Genomic DNA, 17,127 nt, shown 5'->3' with positions numbered 1-17,127 from the left:
ATGAAGTTTTCTGCTGCCATAGGTCGGACGTCGGTAGAATCCCCGAGGGGTCACTCCTGATACAAACTTCGGCTGGGGGGGTTTTACACCCAACACCAGTCCCCCTACTTCCGAGTTTGAGTTTTGATTGAAGGAAGTACAGAAAATTTTCACAGCCGAAGTCATTTCCTTGAATTCTGCACACGACTGCCCTAGGAAATCTTGGCATTTAATGCGCGCATGCTGGAGCCTTTTTTCGATTAGGGCGATCTGAAGAGTCCTTTCGGAACTCCCACCAGGGTGTAATCCTAAGTGCCACGCCATAATGGTCCGCCAACGGTCAGCCCTATGCTGCGGTGAGTGGGACACGTGGCAGGCACTGGTTGACCTAGGGATATCTGCCACCATAACTGTGCCAGGCCCCGTCGCTTATTTAAGCCTCCGCCTTTCCTCCAGGGGCTTCACTTCACCTGAGGGTCGACACCTTTCTTCCGCCTGAGAGTTTAGCCACTCAGCCACTCCCTCAGTGTCCTTCTGACTCCGAGTGCCCTTTGTACCAGTCTTCGCCATCCCCACCGGCTCCCCACCATCTTCAGTCCTCCGAGCCTCTCTGAGGGGTTCTCCCGCTGGGGCTTCCACCCGGAGGCCAACCTCGAGAGGATGCCACGGATCAAGAGGAGTGTGAGGAGGAAGACAGTGGCCTGTGAGTTCTCCAACCGTCGAACTGTTACTAAGGGTTCCCATCGTCTCAAAGGGGGCTCGAGAGAGAATTCCTTCAACAACAGAGATTTAATAACGGGGACGACTAGTGAGCGCGTTCCATCCGAGAACTTCGGAGTAGCTGAATGGGGCGACACCGGTCAAGGGGACAGAGTTGTCGTCACAAGCTGTGGTGGGATTTTTGATGTCGTCGGGCTGAGGGACCAGAGGCGGTTGGCGTCGACGGTGGGGCAGTAGAACTTGTTGCGGGGATGGTGGAAGTAGTGCATGCCGACCTTGCCGAAGTACCTAGGATGGTGGTTGTCGTGGAGTACACGGTGGTGGCGCATGCCTCCGGCGCCATCGCGGCCTCCGGGGTACCTTCGATTCTTCTTGATGCAGGTCATCGTCGCCACTGCCGTTGCCTTCGCTGCCCCTGAATTCTATCCCATCCTTTTCCCCCTAGGGTTGGGGTTCCGATGATGGAGCGGAACGAGCCGAGAGGTTTATCACATGCATTGAAAAATACTACTGAGAAGGATGGAACCGGAAAGAGAAGTCGACAGCTTGAAGTGGTCTCCGGTGTATTCCTTTCGAGTCTTGTAGTAATGTCTTTTTTTTCTGACCCTCCGGGTCTTGTAACGTACATCTTGTTGATCGAAAAATGAGAAGGAGATTTTGTTACGTCGTCCGCACTTTGCGTCGAATTGCTGCCTGCCAAACTTCTTTCCTTTACCATAGTTATTGTTGTACTCCCTTCCCTCTTATTGTTGTATTCCCTTCCCTCTCTTTCTTTTTTTTTTTTTTTTTGACATCATCCGGAGGTTACTGGTTGTTGCCACGTCGGCTTGCCTTTCCAGTCATCCTTCTTCTTCAGCCTTAATGGCTCTATAACGCATATTTAATAAATAATATGAGAAGAGAATTTTCTACTACCTCTTTTACTTATGTGTTGAATTGTCGCTTGCCGAGCTTCTTTCGACCTTTGCATCGTTCGGAGGTACCCGATTGCCATCGCATCGACCTGTCCTTTCATCCATGGCCGCAAATTTGCCTGGGGCCGCTCGAGTTTGGTGCCCCCCATCAGGGCTCGAGCTCGGAGGTCTGAGCTTCCTGTCACCCTGAGAAAGTCGTCTTATCTCGGACTTGCATTAAGGGAAAGCTGGGGTTCTTGATAAGAACCCCAATCCTTGCTGAGATGAGGTTCTCTGCATCTTTGATGCTGTTTTTTTCCATTCATCGCCGACGTAGTCCATCGCTTTCCTTTTTAACTCCTCTCCCCTTTCTCCTTTTTCTTTTTCGAGTGGTGTTTTTCCCTCTGCTCTTGGTGGGGTTGCGGGAGTCTGGCTCCCGTAGGTGAAGTCGGGGCGAAGTCCACTCCCGTAGGAGTCCGGATGGAGTCTTCTTACGGTTGAAGTCGGGGATGGAGTTCAGCTCCCGTAGGAGTTCGGGTGAAGTCTACCTGTGATTGAAGTCGTGGGCGGAGTCCGGCTTCGTAGGAGTCCGGACGAAGTCTGCCTGCAGTCGGAGTCGGGGATGAGGTCCGGCTCCCGTAGGAGTCCAGATGAAGTTTACTGTGACTGAAGTCGTGGGCGTAGTCCGACTCCCGTAGGAGTCCAGACGAAGTCTGCCTGCAGTCGGAGTCGGGGATGAGGTCCGGCTCCCGTAGGAGTCCGGATGAAGTTTACCTGCAATCAGAGTCGGGGGCGAAGTCCGACTCCCGTAGGAGTCTGGACGAAGTCTACCTGTGATTGAAGTTGAGGGTGAAGTCCAGCTCCCGTAGGAGTCTGGACGGAGTCTTCTTGCGAAGGGACCGCTAGGAAGGTCCCCTTTTTCCCATCTAGTCTTGAATGATCAGACCTTAATTGGTGTCGGGGTGAGGTTCTTCTCCTATTTCTGTCGTAACAGGTTTCAGCTCTGGTTAGGATGAGGTTCTCCTCCGATCCCTAACGCAGCTATAGGGGCACATATGGGCACTGCTAGGCCTTTCCCCCCATCCGATCTAGGTGTAACCGGGCCTTCGACTTTGCTCATGTTAGGATGAGGTTCTCCTTCTGTTCCTAATATGGCTGTGGGGCACTTATGGGTGTTGCAGGGCTTCTCCCCCCATCCGGTCTAAAGAGACCGGGCCTTCGACTTTGCTCAAGTTAGGGTGAGGTTCTCCTCCTGTCCCCAAAAGGGCTGTGGGGGCACATATGAACGTTGCAGGGCCTCTCCCCCCATCCGGTCTAAAAAGAATCGAGCCTTCAACTTTGCTCAAGTTAGGGCGAGGTTCTCCTCCTGTTCCTAACAGGGCTGTGGGGGCACATATGGGCGTTGCTTGGCCTCTCCCTCCATCCGGTCTAAAGAGAACCGGGCCTTCGACTTTGCTCAAGTTAGGGCGAGGTTCTCCTCCTGTCCCTAACAGGACTGTGGGGGCACATATGGGCATTGCTTGGCCTCTCCCCCCATCCGGTCTAAAGAGAACCGGGCCTTCGACTTTGCTCAAGTTAGGGCGAGGTTCTCCTCCTATCCCTAACAGGGCTGTGGGGGCACATATGGGCGTTGCTTGGCCTCTCCCCCCATCCGGTCTAAAGAGAATCGGGCCTTCGACTTTGTCGAGATGAAGTTCTCCTCCCGCTTCCGACACAGTTCGTTTTGACTGTCCTGTCGATATAGGCTTGTGCCAAGAGGGAGACATGTAGATATAACTTTTATTTAAAATAAAGTTATTGGTAATACATTCGTAAGTTTTTCGAGCTCCATGGTCGTGGGAGGTCTGCTCCTCCGAGCTCCTTGAGGTAATAAGTTTCGGGCCAGACTACTTCTTTGACTTCATACGGCTTTCCTAGTTTGGGGCGAGCTTCCCTCGATCCTGAGGTTGCGAGACAGTGGCTCATCGAAGTACTAGATCTCTTGCTCTAAAGACTTTATTCTTGACCCAGGAATTGTAATAGCGGACGACTTTCTGTCTGTAGGCTGCCATCCGAACTTGAGCTACCTCCCGCTTTTCTTCCAGTAAGTCGAGGTTGGCTTTAAGACCTTGTGAATTATGATGTTCGTTGAATGCCACGACTCACGCCGACGGAGTTTAAGCTCAATTGGGATAACAGCATCTGTTCCGAAGGCTAGAGCGAAGGGGGTCTCCCCCGTGGGCAGTCTTTGGGTAGTTCGATATGCCCACAGCACATGATAAAGTTCGTCTGCCCAATTCCCCTTCGCCTTTTTGAGCCTCGTCTTGATCCCCTGTAGCAGGGTTCTGTTGGTCACTTCAGCTTCACCATTCGCCTGAGGATGGGCTACTGATGTGAAGTTATGGGAGATGTTTAGATCTTCACAGAATTCGATGAATCTTGCTCCCACGAACTGCCGCCCATTATCAGTGATTAGGGTTCTTGGAAGACCGAACCTGCAAACGATTGACTTCCAGACGAAATCTTACACTTTAGCTTCTGTGATTTTCGCCAGTGGTTCGGCTTCGACTCACTTAGTGAAGTAGTCAATCGCTACCAGGAGAACTTCCTCTGCCCCGACACCATGAGAAAGGGTCCAAGATATCCATCCCCCATTGTGCAAAAGGCTATAGGGCACTCAAGGGCGTAAGCTCGGTGGCGGGCTGTCTCTGGATGTTGGCATATCTCTGACATCGGTCACACTTTCTGACGTATTTAATTGAGTCATGATGCATCGTCAGCCAGTAATATCCTTGGTGGAGCAACTTGTGGGATAAAGATCTAGCCCCCAGATGGCTTCCGCAGATTCCTTCATGCACCTCCCACAAGGCGTAGTCAGCTTTCGAAGGCCGGAGACATTTTAAAAGGGGCAAAGAGTATGATCTCTTGTACAACTTGCCCTCATAAAGGATGTATTGGGAGGCTTGATTTCTGAGCTTTCGAGCTTCTTTTGCATCCTGGGGGAGAACCCTGTCTCTGAGATATGTTATCAGTGGGTCGATCCAGTTGGGCTCGTGGTCAATTTCCATCACGGGCTGCGATTCTTCCGTACTCGGACACTTTAGAACTTCAAAGAGAACACCCTTGGGCAATTTGGCCGGAGCCAGCGTTGCCAGCTTGGAGAGAAGGTCGGCCCTGGTATTTTTCATCCTCGGGATCTGCTTGATGTTGAAGCTACTGAAGGCGGGGACAAGTTCCTTTATCTTTTCAAGATACTTAGCCATGCTGTCCTCCCATGCTTCGTAGTTTCCACTGACTTGTCCCACTACTAGTTGGGAGTCGCTGTGGACTTGGAGCCGATCTACTTCCAGCTCTTTGGTGATCTTCAGTCCTGCAATCAGAGCTTCATATTCTGCTCCATTGTTTGTTGTGGAAAACTCGAAGCGCAGATCATACTCCGTGATGATTCCCTCTGGACTGATCAAGATCAGACCCGCGCCTGCACCTGACATGTTGGAAGACCCGTCCACGTAGAGGGCCCAAAAGCAACCAGAGGAATCTGCTTCTTCTTTGGGGGAGTTCGGTCGGGACTCCAGGCCATCAATTTCAGCCTGTTCAGGTTCGACCTCCTCCGGGATAGTACACTCCACGATGAAATCTACCAATATCTGGGCCTTCACTGCTGGCCTGGGTCGATAGTTGATGTCGAATTCTGTGAGCTCGATCGCCCATTTTGCCATCCTCCCAGAGGCATCCGTCCGGTGTAGAATTGCCTTGATCGGTTGGTCGGTGAGCAGCGTTACGATGTGCCCTTGAAAGTAGGGTCAGAGCTTCCGGGCTGCAATCAACAGGGTGTAAGTTAGTTTTTCTAATTTAGTATACCTGGCCTCGGTGTTTCTCAACGTGCGACTGACGTAGTAGATCGATCGTTGGACTTTTGCTTCTTCCTTGACAAGGACTGCCACGAGAACCATGGGAGAGACCACCAGGTATAAAAATAGTTCCTCTCCAGGCTCTGGCTTCACCAACAGCGGAGGTGAGCTGAGGTAGCCCTTAGTTCTTCGAATGCCTGTTGGCACTCAGGGGTCCAACAGAAGTTTTTCGGCCGCTTGAGGGTTTGGAAGAAGGGTAAGCACCGTTCGGCCGACCTTGCGATGAAGCGATTCAGGGCTGCTACCCTCCCTGTAAGGCGCAGAACCTCTTTTATCGACTTCGGGGCGGCCATCTCCTAGATGGCACGAATTTTCTCTGGGTTGGCTTCGATTCCACATCCCGATACCATAAAGCCCAGGAACTTCTCCGAGGTCACTCCGAAAGCACATTTAGTCAGATTCAGCTTCATCTTATATTTCCGGAGGGCACCGAAGGTCTCCTCGAGGTCGGCGACGTGGTTCATGGAAGATCTGCTTTTCATGAGCATGTCGTCCACATAGACCTCTATATTGCGGCCGATCTGCTCCTTGAAGATTTTGTTCACCAACCGTTGGTAGGTTGCACCTGCATTTTTCAGGCCGAAAGGCATGATCTTGTAACAGTAAAGGCCACGGTTAGTAATGAAAGCAGTCTTTTCTTCATCTTCCGACGCCATCCTGATTTGATTATAGCCAGAGAATGCATCCATAAAGGTGAGAAGCTCATGGCCCAAGGTTGCATCCACCAGTTGATCAATTCTGGGCAGAGGGTAGCTGTCCTTTGGACAGGCTTTATTCGGCTTTTTGAAGTCTATACACATCCTCCACTTGCCGTTTGCCTTTTTGACTAGTACGACATTGGAAATCCAATCAGGGTAATTGACTTTCCTAATGAATCCGGCTTTCAGGAGTTTGTCCACTTCTTCGGCTATCGCTTTCTGCCTCTCTGGTGCATGACCTTGAATTTTTTCTTTCGTCGGTCGATGCTTTGGATCGACGGCCAGGTGGTGCTCCATGACTTTCGTGTCAATCCCTGGCATGTCTGCTGGAACCCAAGCAAAAATGTCTGCATTCTTTCATAGAAAATAGATGAGGTGCGCTCGCACCTCTTCCCCCAGGTTGGAGCCGATCTTCACCATATGCTCTGCATTTCCATCGTTCAAAGGGATTGAAACCAAATCTTCGATTGGGCCACCCCTCTCCTCAGTGAGGTCGTCACGGGCATCCAGCCCATCAACTGGACAGAGGTCGGATTGGTCACCTCTTTGCAAGGCTATGTTGTAGCAGTGTCTGGCCAGGGCTTGGTCTCCCCTGACCACTCCGATCCCGTGGTTGGTAGAAAATTTCAACTTCAAATGGTAGGTTGACACGATGGCTCGGAGAGCATTGTGGCCGGGTCGGCCGAGGATTGCGTTGTAGGCTGACGGCGCCTTCACCACCAGAAAATTCACTAGAGCCCTGGATTGTCTTGGATATCGACCCACAGCTACAGTCAAAGTCATCACTCCCTCCACTGGGACAGCATCGCTGGTAAACCCTACTAGAGGGGAGCTAATCAGCCTCAAATGGCTGTCAAGGATGGACATTCTTGAGAAGGCATCGTAGAATAAAATGTCAGCCGAACTTTCATTGTCGACAAGAATGCGGCGGATGTCGTAATTAGCTATATTCAAAAAAACTACAACCACGTCATTATGAGGAAATTGAACTCCCTGAGCATCTTCTTCGGTGAAAGTTATGGATTCCTCGATCTTTTGCCGCTTGGGAGGTTCGACCGATATGCCAGCAGCTCCCCGTCGGTATTCCTCCGCGATGGTGTTGGCGAAATCCATCGGAGGTCGATTGTCTGACCGCTCCATACCGGCTGTCGTTGCTGGAGATGCTTTGCGGGGAGGTATCGGGCGAAGATCTGGCGAGGGAAGGAGGAGTGGATGTTGGAAAAGATGACCGAGGCAGTCCCGTTTAGCGCTCCTTTAAGAACAAGGGTGCTGTGAAGACACAACCCTTCCTCTAGCACCAATCCTGTTGGAGCAAAATTTGCCTGCACCGGAGAAGCTGGAGTCGAGGGAGTCGCGGTCGCCACCGGGACCTGCAAAAGAAGTCTAAACCGGAGGTGGGGTTGCTCCGGCAAGACCCTCCAACGCTCAAGTCAGTTCTCTGCCTCAACAAGGATGGAGTGCTCGAACGAAAATTTTAGCAGAGTTTTGGGATAGAATTTTGAGCTTAGAGAAATACGTATCTGGGGCCTCCCCCTTTATATAGGTGGGGGGAGCAAAGGATTGATAGCGACTGTTTATGATCGTCTCGTCGTGGGCCGACAGGGTCAGGGGGAATTTATCATGAAGAGTAATGGGGTGGAGTCATGGCTGTCACCATGGCTCGCCACGTGGAATCAGTTGTGAGAAGTGGAGCGGCATCCGTTGTCGCGACTCACCAGGAAGTGGTGGAACTGCACAGGATCCATCGCAGGAAGTGGAGCAGAATTGTGGCTATTACTGCGGCCTGCCAGGGAGTGATGGAGCCGCGTAGGACCCACCGCAGGGAGTGGAGCAGAGTCGTGGCCGTTACTGTGGCCTGCCAGAGGGTCCGGACTTGTCGGCCGAAGTTCGGTTGGAGTCTGATTTCCGTAGAAGCCCGGATGGGGATCATTTGTCGAGGAATCTTGACCGAGACCTTCAACAGGAGTTCAGGGTGGAAGTCCGGCTCCCGTGGGAGCTCGGACAAAGCCTACCTGTAGCTGGAGTCGGAGGCGAAGTCCGGCTCCCGTAGGAGCTTGGAAGAAGTCTTCCTGCAGTCGAAGTTGAGGACATAGTTCGGCTCCCGTAGGAGTCCGGACAATGTTTATCTGCAGTTGAAGTTGGAGACGGAGTCCGGACGAAGTCTTCTTGCCGTTGGAGTCGGAGATGAAGTCTGGCTCCCGTAGGAGTCCGGACGAAGTTTTCCTACCGCCGTAGGTCGGACGCCGGTAGAATCCTCGAGGGGTCACTCCTGACACGAACTTCGGCTGGGGGGTTTACACCCAACAGGGATATTGCAAAAAATTCTATTTCTTATTAAAAAATTGATTATAAAATTATAGAATATTTATTTAGTAAAATTTTTAATTATCATCTTTGAATCCGAATAATAGATCTTATTGAAGACTATATGGTGTGTATAAAACTTTGATTCAAAGCTTGGGTTTATAAATTGATCTCGAGATTTTTTATTATTATTGTTAAGGTTGCTAGTAAAATTTTTGATTGCTATCTTTAGATTAAGATAAAAGATTCTATTTATATCTATTCGAGGATTATGAGATATGTGAAATTGTAATTCAGAAATTTTAGTTTATGAATTGATCTGAAGTTCTTTTACCCTTATTATTGAGGTCCTTGATAAAATCTAATATGGCATAGAGACTTGATTGTAAAAGACTTACATGATTGTTATGGAAGGATTTAGATAGTTGTCAAAGGTCTCAATGGAAGAAACTACAAAAAAGATGTTGAGTAGGTTTTACATATATGATTTGATTTAAGTTCTAACTTGGCAAAGTACCAAAAAATTTTTTATTGATATTATTTACAAATTTTTATATAGAATTGTCCAATTGAGTAAGTCTCTTTAAGAGACATTAGGGGTGGTTCAGATTTTGTTGGAAGTTTGAATTCTTCCAAGTTGTTCTAAGTTTTAGGAGATGTTTTAGCTAGAAGTTGTTGAGTCCTAGGAAAAGTTATTGTTTTTTTTTAATGGAAAATGGGAGATTTGGTCTTTTAGAGATAGGAGATCAACCATCCTAATTTTATTAAATAATATACAATATATTATAGAAGGTATTTACAAGATAGAAAGGTCTAGTTGGGTTTTGAACAATCCACTGCGGACCTACTACTAATGACAACCTTAATTGGTTTTCTAATAGTTATCTAATATTATAATTCTATAATATTCTTCTTCTATTACATTGACTTTATCCATTATCTTAGCTCCTTGTTTTAAGTTGTGTAATTATTTCTTCTAATCCTTGTTTTGCTTTTCCCTTACAGCACAAGGTCCAGTTGCCCCAAAGGAAGATTGAGCAATTGTAGATCATGCTTTAAGAGACTGCTTCAAATTGAAAAATCCTCCTATTCTCCCTTTCCAAATTGCCCAGTATACAGTTGTGAATAAACTATCCTAAGCTCATTTGTGAATATTTAGTGGGAGCTTCCTTTGCTAATCTTTCCATACTATTTTGATGTTGTCCGGATGAGGGGAAATATGTTGACTCTAAGATTGATTTTGATGATTCCAAAACATTGAGTATAAATGATACTAATCATATTTTTAAAGAATATATATAGGTCTTTCTAGGTGACCAAATTTAAATGATTGATTTTTATTAAGAAAATGGAAGAATTAATATTGAAGTAAATGTTGTACCTCATTTCACCATTCAAATCTTTGAAAAGCTCTATTCATCTTAAAGCTTAAAAGTACTTATTTGAAAATCTAATTAAAGAGTCATATTCATTCAAAAAGGGGGAAAGCTATTGGTATTTGATTTCAAGCTAATTTTGAAAAGAAAGACATATTTGAAGCATGTTTTGAATCAAAAGATAAGTTTTCAAAGGGGAGATGATTCATTTGAATTGATTTTCTAAATTTGATATATCTATCAATTTGATACATTCTTAAATTCAATCTTATTGATTTTGATGATATTTTTTTTTGATCATTTCCATGAGCTTTTTGATGCTGTTAAAAAGGGGGAGAAGAATGTTGAGTATATGCTTAAAGGATTAATGCTTAAGAAACTTAAATGAATTTGATGCTTGAAAACTTAATACACATTGATTTGAATTGAAATATTATTTTGATATAAGTATATGAAATATATGTAATGAACCAAAAGATTAATTGAGAACATTCATGAAGTACTCATTCATATGTTTAATCTATACTTCATGATATATTTTGGCAAAATACATTGAAACACATTAATTATTTTTATTATGTATATACTTAAAGTTTTGTCATCATCAAAAAGGAGGATATTGTTTACTCTAAGATTAATTTTAATGATTTCAAAATATTGAATATAAATGATACTAATCATGTGTTTGAAGAATATATGTAGATCTTTCTAGATGACCAAATTGATAAAGTAATCCATAAAAAAGATCCTCTCAAGTTGCCAAGCTAAAGCACTTTAAAGAACATATTTTCTCATGTTTGGCATGCAGATGAGTCGACTCATTTCTGACACAAGTTGACTCCATTTGGTAGATAGAAAGCACTTTCTGCAGGCCTAAGACTGAGTTGACTCGAAATTAAATCGAGTTGACTCAAAATGCAATCGAGCCAACTCATGAGGAAAACAAGTCGACTCATGACACAGAATAGATTATAACGGCTAGTTTTCTATACGTATTCAGCGGCTATTTTTTTCACTCCAACAGTTAGTTTGAGGCTTCCAATGGCTAGAACTTTTTCTCCAACCATCTCCAAGTTTATTTAAGGCTAGAGAAATATTTGAAAAATAAGATTAAGAGAGTTTGAAGAAATTGGAGTGAGCCACATTGCACATCAAAAGAAAAAAAAAAGAGAGGGATTAAACATTGATTTTAGAGGGCATTCAAGAGCTATCATCCATTATATCTCAAGCATCCTCTTAAGTTTCAAAGAAGAGAAGACAAAGCTTCAAAAGATCAATCATTCATCTTCTTCTTCGTTCTTTAAAAAAGTTTATTTTCTATTTTTTTATGCTGAAATTTTCATCTTGTATTTTGATTTCTATACATTTTTTTTGGAGAAAAAAAAACTTGGGGTTAAGGTCCATCCAAGTCTGAAATTGAATATTGTAGATTTTGGTTGGTGAGCCTGTAAAATCAATTGGGTTGATAGTGAGTCCGAAAAACTATCGATATAAGGTTATGGTTAATGAATCCAGAAAATCAACTGGGTTTGTTCGTGAGTATGAGAAAATAAATACACTGTAATCAAAAAGATTATAGTAGAATTCTCAAAAGAGCTTGGGGAGTGGACATAGGTATGGATTGCATCGAATCACTATAAATCTTTATATGTTTATGTTGTAACTTTGATTTCTTACTTTCCATTCTTACATTACTTAATTTTAATTTCTCTTTAGCATTATTTTAATTATTGTAAAGCTTATTTTATATCTCAAATCTACTGTTGCATACATTAATTATCTCTCAAGTAGTTTTGCTAAAATAATTGAGGCACATTATTGTTTATAGTTTAATTTGGCTAAAATTTTTAAAAGAACCTAATTCACCCCCCACTTTTGGATTGTTATCTCTAGACAACAAGTGGTATCAGAGCAGGTGCTCTAATATTAGTTGCTGACCTAGCAGTCAAGAGCCAAAGATCATAACAACTCCAAGTGATCTTTTATTTGTCGAAGGACAATCCACATCTAGGCCACCATTTTTTGATGGAACCAATTATTTTTGTAAAAAAATAAAAATAAAAATTTTTATACAAGCTCTAAATTTTGTTATATGAAAAATCATAACTAGAGGTCACACACACCCACTATTAATATAAATAAAAATTAAGTATCTTTCTAAATCAAAAAAAGATTGGGATGAGAATGATAAAAATATAGCTCAATTAAATATAAAAGCCATCAATGTACTTTATTATTCCTTAGATATATATGAATTTAATAAAATATCAACTTGCATATTGGCTAAAAAAATTTAGGACAGATTAGAAGTAACTCATGACTGAACAAGCCAAGTTAAGAAATCCAAAATTAATTTATTTATTCACAAATATGAAACATTCAAGATGGAACCACATAAGTCTATTTCTGATATGTTCTCAAGGTTCATGGATATAATAAATGCTTTAAATGGTCTTGGCAAAACCTATACTAATCATAAACTTGTTTGCAAGGTTTTGAGGTGTTTTCCAAAAGAATGGAAAGCATAAGTGACAGTCGTATAAGAAGTAAGAGACCTTACTAAGCTATCAATGGAGGAGTTTTTTTGTTCACTTATAACTCATGAGTTGAACATGCACTGAAAGGAAGAAGAAGAAGAGTCAAAGAAAAGGAGGACCATCGCCTTCAAGTCGATCACAAATACAGAAGAAAACGATGAGTTTGAGGAAGAAGAAGATAAAGAAAAAGAGAGTGAAGAAGAAGATGAGGACATGGAGCAGCTAATAAGAAAATTTAAGAAGTTCCTCATGAAGAAAGGTTTGAAGAAAAAGAAAGAGGATGAAGAAAAAGAAGGAAGAAATGTCATATACTACAAGTGCAACAATCGTGGACACTACAAGCTGGATTGCCTCTTACTCAAGCAAAACCCCAAAAGGACCATGAAAAGAGCAATGCTAGGAATTTAGAGAGATAGTGACACATCAAGCTCAGATGAGGAAGAGGAAGTGGCAAATCTTTGCCTCATGACCATTGAGGATAAGGTACAATCTTATAACTCTTTCAAATTTATTTTTAATAAATTGTTTGAAGTCTTTAATAACTTAATGGATAAATACAAAAATCTAAGGCTAAAAAATAAATGACTCAAAAAGTCTAAGTTGTTTTTGGTTAAAGAAAAGAATAAAATATTAATTGAAAAGAAAGATTTTTTGAAAGAAAAGGAAGCTTTAGTTGAAGAAAAAGAAGTTCTTTCAAAATCTGAGAAATCTTTGATCGAAAATAATAAAAAATTAAGAAAAGAAATGAAAGCATTGAACATGGAGCTGCTAATAAGAAAATTTAAGAAGTTCCTCATGAACAAAGGTTTGAAGAAAAAGAAAGAGGATGAAGAAAAAGAAGGAAGAAATGTCATATACTACAAGTGCAACAATCGTGGACACTACAAGCTGGATTGCCTCTTACTCAAGCAAAACCCCAAAAGGACCACGAAAAGAGTAATGCTAGGAATTTAGAGAGATAGTGACACATCAAGCTCAGATGAGGAAGAGGAAGTGGCAAATTTTTGCCTCATGACCATTGAGGATGAGGTACAATCTTATAACTCTTTCAAATTTATTTTTAATAAATTGTTTGAAGTCTTTAATAACTTAATGGATAAATACAAAAATCTTAGGCTAAAAAATAAACAACTCAAAAAGTCTAAGTTGTTTTTGGTTGAAGAAAAGAATAAAAAATTAATTGAAAAGAAAGATTTTTTGAAAGAAAAGGAAGCTTTAGTTGAAGAAAAAGAAGTTCTTTCAAAATTTGAAAAATCTTTGATTGAAAATAATAAAAAATTAAGAAAAGAAATGAAAGCATTGAACATGGAGCTGCTAATAAGAAAATTTAAGAAGTTCCTCATGAAGAAATGTTTGAAGAAAAAGAAGGAAGAAATGTCATATACTACAAGTGCAACAATCGTGGACACTACAAGCTGGATTGCCTCTTACTCAAGCAAAACCCCAAAAGGACCATGAAAAGAGCAATGCTAGGAATTTAGAGAGATAGTGACACATCAAGGTCAGATGAAGAAGAGGAAGTGGCAAATCTTTGCCTCATGACCATTGAGGATGAGGTACAATCTGATAACTCTTTCAAATTTATTTTTAATAAATTATTTGAAGTCTTTAATAACTTAATGGATAAATACAAAAATCTAAGGCCAAAAAATAAACAACTCAAAAAGTCTAAGTTGTTTTTGGTTGAAGAAAAGAATAAAATATTAATTGAAAAGAAAGATTTTTTGAAAGAAAAGGAAGCTTTAGTCGAAGAAAAAGTTCTTTCAAAATTTGAAAAATCTTTGATTGAAAATAATAAAAAATTAAGAAAAGAAATGAAAGCATTGAAGCTTATGCTTGAAAAATTTGTCCTTGGGTCACAAAAGCTTCAACTAATATTAAATAATCAAAAAGCTATTTTTAATAAAGCTAGAATTAGATCTACTCCCCCAAGAAAATAAAAGTTTGTTAAGAATTTATTTGATAAAATCTCTCTGGAAAAGCATTCTACTACATGTTTCAAATGTAATAATATAGGCCACAAAATTTTTGAATGTAATATGAAAAGAGTTGGCCATACTTTGACCAAACAAATTTAGATTTCAAAAAGAACCTTGAGCCCTAACTCCAATGGACCTAAGATGGCTTGGGTACCAAAAACTATAAAATAATTTTTTGCAAGTTGACCAAGCATCCAATGATATGAAGAAAGAAAAATATTCAAGGATGGATGCTTTAGAGTGAAAAAGGATGGATGATGATGTTTGGTAAAGGCTAAACTTATTTTCATATCATACCATCTTGATTGTCAAAATTGTTTAGTTATTTGATTTTGATGATTTATCTAAATATTTTGATTAATTGATTTTGATGATCTCATTCTTTGCTTTATTTTAAAATCTGAATGCTCACTTAATCCATGGTATTTTGAAAGTTAAAATATAATAAGCTTTATAAGAAAATATTTGTATGCAAATCATATAAAATTATATGTGTGTCTTACAAAGTAAATTTTGACATTCTCATGAGTTATCTAATAATTGAAATATCAAAAATAAATTGAATGACCTAAGAACATCAAGAAAAGACAATTGTGCTTGATATGCTTATTTTACATGATTGCATCCTAGTTTACTTCTTAAGGATTTGATAATCCCCTAGTGAACCTCATCCATGAAGCTCTTGTTGGAGAACGCAGGCGATTTTATGCATGTATTTCGAAATTTTTTTGAAAAAATTACAGTGAAAGATAATTAGATTAATCAAATTAATCAAACATTCATATAATCTAATCATCAAAATAACCTACTTTAGGATCTATGACATGTTTTGTTGCATATAAAATCTGAAATAATCTGAAGATAAAATCAGCATGCATGCATATGAGTAGTAGATCACATCTACTTCTAATCTGAGTTTAGAACTCTATACCTGATCATGGATCAATGATCATCACTGTTAAGAGACATAGTAGAGAGGATCTTTGCTAGTTGCCTGTAGTCGTACACGCGTCCAGTCTTTACGGAAAATCCACTCGAAGCGATCTGATCGGTCTTCTCAAGAGTGCTAGCTCACGTGAAGACCTACTTCTTGGCTGATTTGGATCCTTTCTTCAAATTTTTAAAACTTTTTTAGAGATTGAAGATGTACTATTGGAGGATATGAAGAGGTAGAAGAAAGATAGAGAAGAAAATAATTTTTTTCTAATTTATTCTCTCTTTCCAAACTCTTAGAACCAAAAACCTGAAATTCAAGTTTTTACGCACACCCCAAGAGAGAGGACCCTCCTCTCTATTTTTCACACTATGGACCATACCCAAGCTTCTATCATGTGAAGAGCTCTCTTCTGCTATCTTGAATGCATAAAAGAAACTACTAAAGATCCTTTTATAGGCATGTAAGGAGGTGGGGTGAAGAGTCCTGATGATCCTAGACTCTTACAGAATTCTACCTCTCTTCACAATTCCACATCCTAAAATATACCAAAAAAAATATGGGATGCCTCTTTCTATATTTTTTTAAGGTAAATAAATTCTCTAGCTAATATCTCACAAAAAATCTCCTCAAACTATGACACATACAAGAAGAAAGAAATTTATTGGCATGGAGAGGTTGATCTAGATGAGAATAGATTCTCCTGATAAGGAATATTTTGAATTCTAATTTTACAACCTTTATTTTATCAAAATCAAATCAGATTTTGATATTAGATAGATAAAGAAAAGAAATCTTTGGTGTGAAAAAATCTCATACAAAACAATTTTGTGTGTAGAGATATATGGCATGCAATTTGGGTTGGCATAGGGAGAAGAGTCCTATTCCAATAAGGACTCCTAGTTTATTTATTTGAATCTAAACCAAATCACATCTAGTTTAACCTAAATAAAATATATAAAATATAATCTAATTAAATTTATAAATTTTTAACCAAATCTCAATCAATTAAAAATTGATTAAACTAAAGTCCTGATCAAATCAGGGATAATTCTTCCTTAGCAATTAGGTCATCTCATAACCTAATCGGATCAAACCTAATTGAATCTAATTCAATTAGATTTTATTTAATCCTCTTTGCTCAATCAAATTAAGCTAATTAGCAATTTAATTACTAATTAATCTTTCATTAATTCACTAACACTTAGTGAATTAATTTATTACAACTTTTGTATAAGATTAACCATCAATCAAATTAACGATTAAGCCTTTAAACAATTCTCAATTATTGATCAGCCACAGGATTAGTCAGAAACTTTTTTGAGTGTGACCCCATAGGTTCGAGCCTAAGCTGGTAGCACAGAAATATCTTTCTAAACCAATCAATGTAATCATCTAACAATGATGACCCGACGTCCTGATAGATCGAATGATGGTGAAATAACATTCAAGAACCTATTGGCGTATGGTTACTGTATAATTCATCCCTTTGACCCTAATGCTCGAGGATGACCTAAAATTTAACTATCAATCATAGATAAATTATCCACATTATATTTTATTCTTTTTCAAATCCATCACATGGATTATCCGGACTCAGATTTTGCTAAATTGAAATATACTGATGCATATCTCTTACTAATTTTGAGGGGTCAATCCCATCTTCACTCATGCACCGACTTGATAAGTACTTGACTGCACCCAAAAATCTTTCATCACTGAATTAGAAACTCAATTAGTTTGGTACTAAAGTATAGTGAGTTGCTTGCAAGTCACCGTGGTGATCTCAAATTGGAGGGACACTTGTACCCATACCC

The sequence above is a fragment of the Elaeis guineensis genome, chromosome 4, assembly GCF_000442705.2.
Source record: "Elaeis guineensis isolate ETL-2024a chromosome 4, EG11, whole genome shotgun sequence".
In the NCBI taxonomy this organism is placed as follows: Eukaryota; Viridiplantae; Streptophyta; class Magnoliopsida; order Arecales; family Arecaceae; genus Elaeis; species Elaeis guineensis.
Note: the sequence above shows the minus strand (reverse complement) of the source record.